General features: G+C 38.0%; 1 long non-coding RNA gene across 1 annotated transcript; it reads left to right on the forward strand.

Moving 5' to 3' along the window:
* The first annotated feature begins 241 nt into the window (after positions 1–241).
* Positions 242–1,462, forward strand: LOC128659536 (uncharacterized). The gene is made up of 3 exons (XR_008402420.1): positions 242–295; positions 793–846; positions 1,277–1,462. It is a non-coding gene; the product is annotated as an uncharacterized LOC128659536 (long non-coding RNA).
* The last annotated feature ends 7,702 nt before the right edge of the window (positions 1,463–9,164 follow it).

The following is a 9,164-nucleotide window of genomic DNA, read 5'->3' on the forward strand; positions in this document are numbered from 1 at the left end:
ATGCAATAGCAGCATCTGAGATGAATTTGATGTCTAATGTAGTCTGACATTAAACATATGTTGAATACAGATATGTTTACAGAATCCCCTTGATTCAATCAAGCATTTTCTGGTGTAATGACTGCTCTATTATTCACATTTTAAAGTTGATTAATGTTAAAATTCTAGACAGATGTGATTTAGTGATATCCAAAATGTGTTTAATAATATATATCTATATCATTCATAGAGAGAGTTGGTGTGGGGAGCCCACAGGAATCCAGCAGTGACATAGAGCCGCCTTTGCGGGCTCCTGGTAAGTCCATTGACTCATTTATATGTAATTGAAGGTGTATTGCTAATCAATATTATGATCATGATTCCGATGAAGCATAACATTATAAAAAATCATAGAATTTATCTTCTGATTATATATTTATTTTTTATATTGAGCGATTAATAATTTCTACTTTATTATTCTACACATTTGTTATTCATAAGATGTCTAACATATGTTTTTTTCATTTTTTAATTTTTTTAACAACAGTCATCAAGTGATACACACATGAGAAATCTTAAATGTTCTATGTACTATGCTTTTATGAATTTAACATTAAGACAAACAATACATTAAGATTCTGATTTATTGACAATAACAAATCTATTGTCATTTGTATGCTCCATCAAAATGATGTAAATCATAACTTTGTGTGTGTATATCTTTAATGCAACATTGATGTGCGTATTTGAGCAACAGTAACATATGTTATAATATCTGATCTTAAGGTGTACACAACATGTTATGTTTTACAGAGATTGATGTCACATGTGGGATGGAGGAGGAAGAGGCTGCCTTGGAGTCTGATGGTATGTGAAATATATCTATCATGTTTCCAACATGTTTCTTTTTTTGAAATCATTTTATTGAAGACATTCAAAGTCTACAGCTTTTTCCCTTTAAAAAGGAATATTATTTGTCTGTTCAAATACACTACTGCCCCCTTTCTATATCAGGCAGCATGAAAATCTGCTTGTATATATTTTTTTAAGAATATATAATTCATGCCATCATTATGTCACATGCATATTCCATGCCAAAACACAATAATAAGTTTCACATTGTACAGACAGTCATTGAGATTCATCTGAGTGCCTATATAGATACCATATCCTCATTTCAGAATAGTTTACAGATTCAAACACACTTCGAGGTATATTGAAAACATAATCAATTTTAAATGCGTTGATTTGATGTCAGGATGTATGAGATGTTAATATATTTATTTTACATTTTCAGATGGATCCACCACTTCTGGTCATCTGGATTCCGCCCCTGCCCAGTCACAGACCCCTCCCCGTGCACACACCCCTGACCATGGCCACACCTCTGCACACACCCAGAGCCCTTCCCATCACCAAACCCATGACCATGCCCCGACCACTGCCAGCCCTTCCCATATTTCATATCCTGTCCCTCCCAAAAAACGCCCATACACCCCCCTTCGCCGCTCTCCCCGTATTCTGGCCCGTACAGCTGCCCAGACCCAAACTCCCCACTCCCCAGCTGTACGGCCTACCCTGGAGCAGCAGCTCACCACTCCCCAAGCCATTCCCATCCCTCCCCGAGCCAATCCCATCCCTTCCCCCTGTTTAAACCTTCATTGTCCTGGGTGTCAGATTGTCCTTCCCAGGCACAGCTGTAAGTATCATTCTAAATACACTTTATAAGATACTTAAAGGTACAGTGAAGTTCAATTGGTTAAATTGTGATTCAAATCCAGCATGCAATGTTAAGCCAATGTATCATAGAATACTCTTATGAATTATTCGTCATTCTCTTGATATATTTATTGAAAACAACTTATTCCTATAATTAGTTAAACAAGAAAATAAATGTGGCCATCATTTCTTTATTGTTGGATGAATGTATCCATCAACCAGCATGCACAAACAAGGTTCATCAACAAATATTGGCTTCCATAAAAACCAACATTCTTGCATTCAAAATATAGCTTGACAATTAAAACATATAATGAATATGTGTAATTTCTAAAGATTTGTCATGTCATGCTCTATCTGAATCAGTCCATTAAATATTTAGGTTCAGTGTCCCTTTAATTGGATATCACTACATATACCAAACACCACTACTTGGATCCAAAATGTTATGTCCAAATGTGGATACATTATCTCTTGTATAACCCAGTGGGAATGTAATTTCTTCTGGTTGCTATGTTTACACAGCTTGTCCTCAATGCCAAAATGTTTAAGGATAGGTGTGCCTACCACAGTCTAAATTGAATTTTTAAATTGCTGATGTAAGTACAATGTAAATCCTTTAACAAGATTTGATACACTCAAGCTGTATAAGTGGATCATCTAAAACCAATTAAAGGGTTCAACATGTTTGAGTAACATGAGCCTTTAATGATTTCTGTCTGTCTGAATAACCTAATTCATGTGTAAAGAATATATGAAAAATAATTGATGTAAATAATTATTTGTCTTTATGATGACAATGTATGTATTAAAATCTTTTATTCTGTTGTGTAATTATCCTTAATATTAATTTTTATTTTATTTTAGGCTGTGACTCAGCATGGCTCATGCTAGAAGGGATAGCAAGAGTAGAGCAGGCCGTGTTGAGGAACGCAGCTGTCCTGAGAGGGATGAACGACACCATGCAGGCCCAGCTCCGGGTTCAGGACTTGACTCTGCGTGAAATTATGCAATTACGTTCAAGGCCTGAATCTGGAGCTGGACATGCACAGGACAATGAAGAGGATGACCAGTAAGTGGAGGATCTGGATATGCTCCATGGTGGCAGATAATAATCCTCCGTCCACATGTTGAATTTGTATTTATATTGTTGCCCTTTGGCCTTTTTATCAGTTTTTTGTTGTGCCTGTTGCACTCTTTTACCTTGTCATGTGTCTCCAATGAGGCTATGCTGGCCCTTGGCAACTCTCTTCATGGACTGTGATGCACTGTGTTACCTTGCCATGTGTCTCCAATGGGGCTATGCTGGCCCTTGGCAACTCTCTTCATGGACTGTGATGCACTGTGTTACCTTGTCATGTGTCTCCAATGAGGCTATGCTGGCCCTTGGCAACTCTCTTCATGGACTGTGATGCACTGTGTTACCTTGCCATGTGTCTCCAATGGGGCTATGCTGGCCCTTGGCAACTCTCTTCATGGACTGTGATGCACTGTGTTACCTTGTCATGTGTCTCCAATGAGGCTATGCTGGCCCTTGGCAACTCTCTTCATGGACTGTGATGCACTGTGTTACCTTGTCATGTGTCTCCAATGGGGCTATGCTGGCCCTTGGCAACTCTCTTCATGGACTGTGATGCACTGTGTTACCTTGTCATGTGTCTCCAATGGGGCTATGCTGGCCCTTGGCAACTCTCTTCATGGACTGTGATGCACTGTGTTACCTTGTCATGTGTCTCCAATGAGGCTATGCTGGCCCTTGGCAACTCTCTTCATGGACTGTGATGCACTGTGTTACCTTGTCATGTGTCTCCAATGAGGCTATGCTGGCCCTTGGCAACTCTCTTCATGGACTGTGATGCACTGTGTTACCTTGCCATGTGTCTCCAATGGGGCTATGCTGGCCCTTGGCAACTCTCTTCATGGACTGTGATGCACTGTGTTACCTTGCCATGTGTCTCCAATGGGGCTATGCTGGCCCTTGGCAACTCTCTTCATGGACTGTGATGCACTGTGTTACCTTGTCATATGGCTCATATATTCCTTATTTTTAAAAGATTATTTATAAACGTTGTGTATGTTTTCTTACATACTAATAAAATAAATTTTATTTCACAAATCTTTGTCCTCATTCTTCCTGTTATTTTTTGCAAGCTCTAGTTTATGTTGTTTATCCTTAAAGGGACCTAACAAATCTATTTGTTATAATGAAATCATATATGTAAGACAATAGTAAATGACTTTAAGATTAACATCTCCAATGTAATCTTATTATTTGTGTTTATATTATTTTCTCTTAGCTCTATCATTGCCTGATTATGATTAGCAGAGTAATTTCTTTATATATGTATATATATTTTTGTATTTGTGTATATATGTATATTTAAATGTTCATATCCATGTGTGTATTTATAAACTCTGCATGAATTGATGCACCTTTACAAAATGATCTGAGTATTGATACAATGATATAATCCCTGTAAAGTGTTCATTTTATTTAAATAGTATTGACTATGTGTATGCTCTTTTTAAAAACAAAATAATGTCCCTTTAAGTGATGTTGATCACTATTGTAAATGAATGTATTTCCATTTGTAAAGCGTTTTTGTCCTTTTTACAAGAACAAGGACATATAATTTTATTAATAAACAATCTTATTGTAATGTTGACAGCACCTGTATTTCATTTTCAAATCTATATTATTGTCAAAGTGTAACCAAATCAATCTCTGTGTGTAATACAAATAATGTAGATGATGAATATTAGTTAACTAATATGTTAACAAAATACATCTCCTCCCATATATGGCTATAGGTAGGCTGACCATAATTAAACTTGAATAAATGACACGTTTAATCAATACATGTATAACTATTGTTATTCAACAACAATCCAAACATATCTTAAAACATCAATGGCATATGTATTTCTCATGTGTATCTTTTAAATGTTAAAGATATACACCATAGCTATAGTTCAAGGGACAGTCAAGTCCGAAAAGATGATTCATGATTTGGTGACATTCCTAGATAGCAATCTACACACATACTAGTTCATAAAATATAAATACGTTTCTTAATGATATGCCAAGATGTCACTGAGTCCTTGTATTGTCTGCGGTTTTTCAGCGATCTCGGATGCGCCATTTTGCTTAAGACGTCACCTGCCAGGCTGTCCAATGATTCCTTGTATTGACTGACGTTCTTACGTGATCAGGAATATGCCTTTTATTGGATTGCGTTTTGACGCGATCAAGGATGCGCCTTTTTTTTTTGGGCGTTCTTACGTGATCAATAATGTGCCTTTCATTGGATGGCGTTCTTACGTGATCAAGGAAGCGCCATGTTAAGACGGCACATGTAAAGTTAAAAAAACGTGTGATTGGATTGCGTAGTCCCGCAATATTTGTGCACGTTAAAAACGTTTGTGACTGCATGCAATTTTAAAAAGCTTGCGAATATGTATTATTTGCATCATGTTACATTGTTGACCCGTAGCTGATAAAGACCAACACATTCTCTTTTGCTGGATGTCTGGTTGAATCAACGAACGAAAGCAAAATGTTTTCATGCATAGGATATTTCTAGGCAAGTGCAAATCTCTACAGTCCATGTTTAATATGTTTGTCAACAATGTTCCTTTTTCTTAAAAATTAATGTTGTGTTTAATGTTGAACATATCTAATTAATAAATATGCGCTATTGTGTTTGAATAAAGTAATCAATATGCATTTATCATATGCTAAATATATGATGCCGACTTCTTCTAAATGTAATTTCGTTGTATATTTTATGAAAGGTTCATTATACACTCACATTATAAATAAAAATATTTGATTTTGTCTATAGTTAGATAGTCCATTGTTTAACCAATAGGTTTATTTTGTCTTGTGTTGTAAGAAAATGTAAGTTATTTTCTTACTCCTCGCAAAGCCAATGAGTTTCATGTGAGTACCATCTCCAGCTTTGTCCAGTTTGTGTAAAGGTTCTTTTCATATGTTAATGATGGGGTATTGTGTTTTACGGTTGTAATGGTGGTTCATCTATATTTAAAATATAGCTAACCCTATTTTATTTGCAAGTGTTTGAAGCTTTTTAATATTGCTATCAGTATATGTTAATCTTGTTGTTTGTAGTAGTGTCTATTACATACAGTTATGTAAAAAATATAGGATACTGTCCCTTGAATGCAAATGTTGTTTTTTTGTATCATGTATGAGATCCACATAGTTTAATCTTCAAATATATTTTTGTTAGCATATTTCACCCCCCCACTCCTAAAAGGAATTTAAACCATATTCATTGTTAAAATAAAAATAGTTACAATAAAATATTAACACAATAATGTCTCTTAAAGAAAATAGACTTTATTTAACACGTCAATATAAATGTGATTTTCAAATTTTTTTTTGGAAAAAGTACATGTATATATAGCAACAAGCTTAAAATGTGTTAGCATATGTAATGTTGTTAAAGGGACAGTTTCGAAAAAATTTTTTTTTACATTATTCGAAAAGTAAATTCTGTAATAACAAGGATATCAAATGTTTCTCAACAATTGAACATTTGTCTGGGTTTATTTAAATTTGCTATCTAAACCTATGAGGTTGGTGTGCTCATTTCTTAAATCTTGAAGAGTGCTTGTAATCATTATACAATTTGAGCACTAGAGGGCATTTGGATAGCATTTGTATATGTAAAACCTTGTGCTCATACAGCATATTATTGACCATGTATTGATCATTGATATCTAAAATGTTGTTATGTCAGAACAACAAATAAGTGGTCATTTTTCATAGTCATAGATACAAGGGTAAGCACATAAGTCACACATGTATTTCTCCATGTTTTGTTGTTTCAAACTTTATAATGCGTAATACAGTGTTTTCTTTGTAATCAATAATTTTCTGACTGTCCCTTTAAGCTGTGTTATTGGCATTCAAACAGTAATATGCCATCATGGATAATTGTTATGGTAATTTAGTTAGCGATTCGGGAAACAGTTTGGACATCACATCACAGAAACCAATCAATATCATGAACAAGGATAGGTATGTGATGATGTGGTTTTCACACACTTATAACCCACACTCTGCAAAGAATCTTCCTCCATGGACCCGGTCCCATAGAAGTCGATTATATACAGAGTGTGGTCCACAAGTGTATGAAAACCACATCATCACATACCTATCCATTACCCAAAAAAAATAATTTAAGATGGAAAAAAATACTTACTTCCTCTTCCTTCCCCTCTTCCCACGGGGCTGAGGCTCTGGGAGAGGCAACTGCCGACTCCGAAGAGTCCTCCTTGGAGCTGTTGTGGGAGGAGTGGAAGGAAGAGTACTGGGACGACCAAGGTGAGGAGTAGATGGCTGAGGAGGAGGAGGAGAAGATGGATGAGGAGGAGAAGATGGCTGAGGAGGAGGAGGAGTAGATGGCTGAGGAGGAGGAGGAGTAGATGGCTGAGGAGGAGGATGATGAGATGGGCCGGCAGGAGGAGATGGCCCAGCAGCAAGAGGCCCAGCAACAAGAGGCCCAGCAACAGGAGGTAGACCAGCATGCGCCTCCCGGAAAAATGTGAACATTTCCTGATGAAGATTGAACATTCTTGTTTGTCCTTCTTGTATTGTATTCAGTATACTGATTATTTCAGTTTGGCCTTGAATTATTTGATTCTGCCCATCAAGTATTCTGCGCCGTCCTTCTATGTTTTCTATCCGGGAGGTACGCATCTGGTCTATGTACTCCAGTAGAACCCGCACCTCCGCTATTTCTTCTTGTTGTGCCTGTTGAACCCGTGCACGGCGGGGTGCCCGTGCACGGCGGAGTGCGGGTCTTTGAGGGACCTCGGGTTCCGCGGGTTCAGCGGGATCCTCCTGTGCTTCCGGGGCCTCTTGATCATCTCCCGTGCGCTGTTCGTCACGGGGGGCCTCTTCCCTCCGAAGTGGGAATTCCTCACCACCACTCTCATCCCGGGGAGATGCAGGAGGCTGTGCTGCCTCGTCCCCAGACTCTGTATATTAAAAAAAAAAGAAAAAAAGAAATGTATATATTAGCATATTTGCAAATAAAGTTTTAAATGACTTAGCTTACGATACAATTACAAATGCAGAATCATTAATCCACTTTGAAATCTAACAAACAATCAATTCTATTTCCGCTTTTTCTAAACAGTGTTTGTGATATCTGGTCAATGTGAATGTTTTTGCGTTTGTTTTCAGTCTGTTTAAATGCACACCTAACCTATAGCCTAGATACTGATGTAACCGCTAAGTAATAGAATGCGTGTAAACAGCGTAATAGCATTAATCTGATCCTTAACACATGAAACCCAATGTTTTATCTTTCATGATTTATAAGCATACATTTAGTATAAACTTTCGAATGTACTTTTGTTATCTAATTAGCTTCATTCTCTGGATATTCTTTGATGAAAAGCATATCTAAATATGTTTATAAGATTCTGATTGTTAGCTGAATATAGCTGCCTCCTGTGATTGTTTCACCGTGTGCATGGCTATTTCTTCATTAAAATATATCTCAAGAATGATTCAAATTAGGTAATATAAGTACATTTGAATGTTTTGACAAATTGTATTCGCTACCTCAATCATGAAAGTAAATGTTTGCGTATAGTGTCCATTGAAATACATTCGTATGTGAAATTATTGTTCAATGAGCTTACCGTCAGATGAGAGTGGCAGGTTCCCGGTATCGATTCCTCCGATACCGACTACTTCCACTTCGGAGATGCTGGGCCGCAACATTTCCTCCCATCTGCAGTACTCCATTTCAAGGGCAGGGCCGCCACCGGTCCCTGCAGCATGTCGGGCCTCCAGGCTTAACTTTTTTTTAAGTTCAAGTTTACAGTCCCGGTACCGATGTTTGATGGAATCCATATCCCGGTTCCGGCCACCCACTGCATTGACTGCATTCCGAATCTCGTTCCAGAGCCTCCTCCTGTCAGTCGGGGTAGTCTTCTGGTGCTGCAGCATCCTATACCTGGCCATATAGGCCTCTACGAGGGCCTCCTTCTCCTCCATCGTAAACCTCGCCTCCCTAGTCGCCTTGGCCTTCCCCTGTGACGATGCCCTCTGTTTCCCGGACTGTGAAGCCCTACTCTGACCGCCACTGGGCCCAGCCACTTGGTCATCTTGAACCAAGTGGCTGGGTCCACCCACCGCTTCCACCCCCGCTTCCTGCCCCCCTTCCTGCCCCCCTTCCTGCCCTGTTCCTCTCCCCCTCCCTCTACTCCCCCCTCTACCTGTCCCCTGCCTGGCCTCCATCTCCTCCCTAAACTAAACCCCAAATAATCAAAAAAAAGTGAGTGTGATGAAATGAAAGGGGGTCAAAATAAAGAACTAAAAAGACAAAAAAGGTGCTTAAAGTGTGAGGGATGTAAAAAAAAAAGAGGGTAAGGAGTATTTAAATAAACGAAAAGAATAAGACTAAAAGGAGGATATGTAAACT

The sequence above is a fragment of the Bombina bombina genome, chromosome 5 (assembly GCF_027579735.1).
Source record: "Bombina bombina isolate aBomBom1 chromosome 5, aBomBom1.pri, whole genome shotgun sequence".
NCBI lineage: Eukaryota > Metazoa > Chordata > Amphibia > Anura > Bombinatoridae > Bombina > Bombina bombina.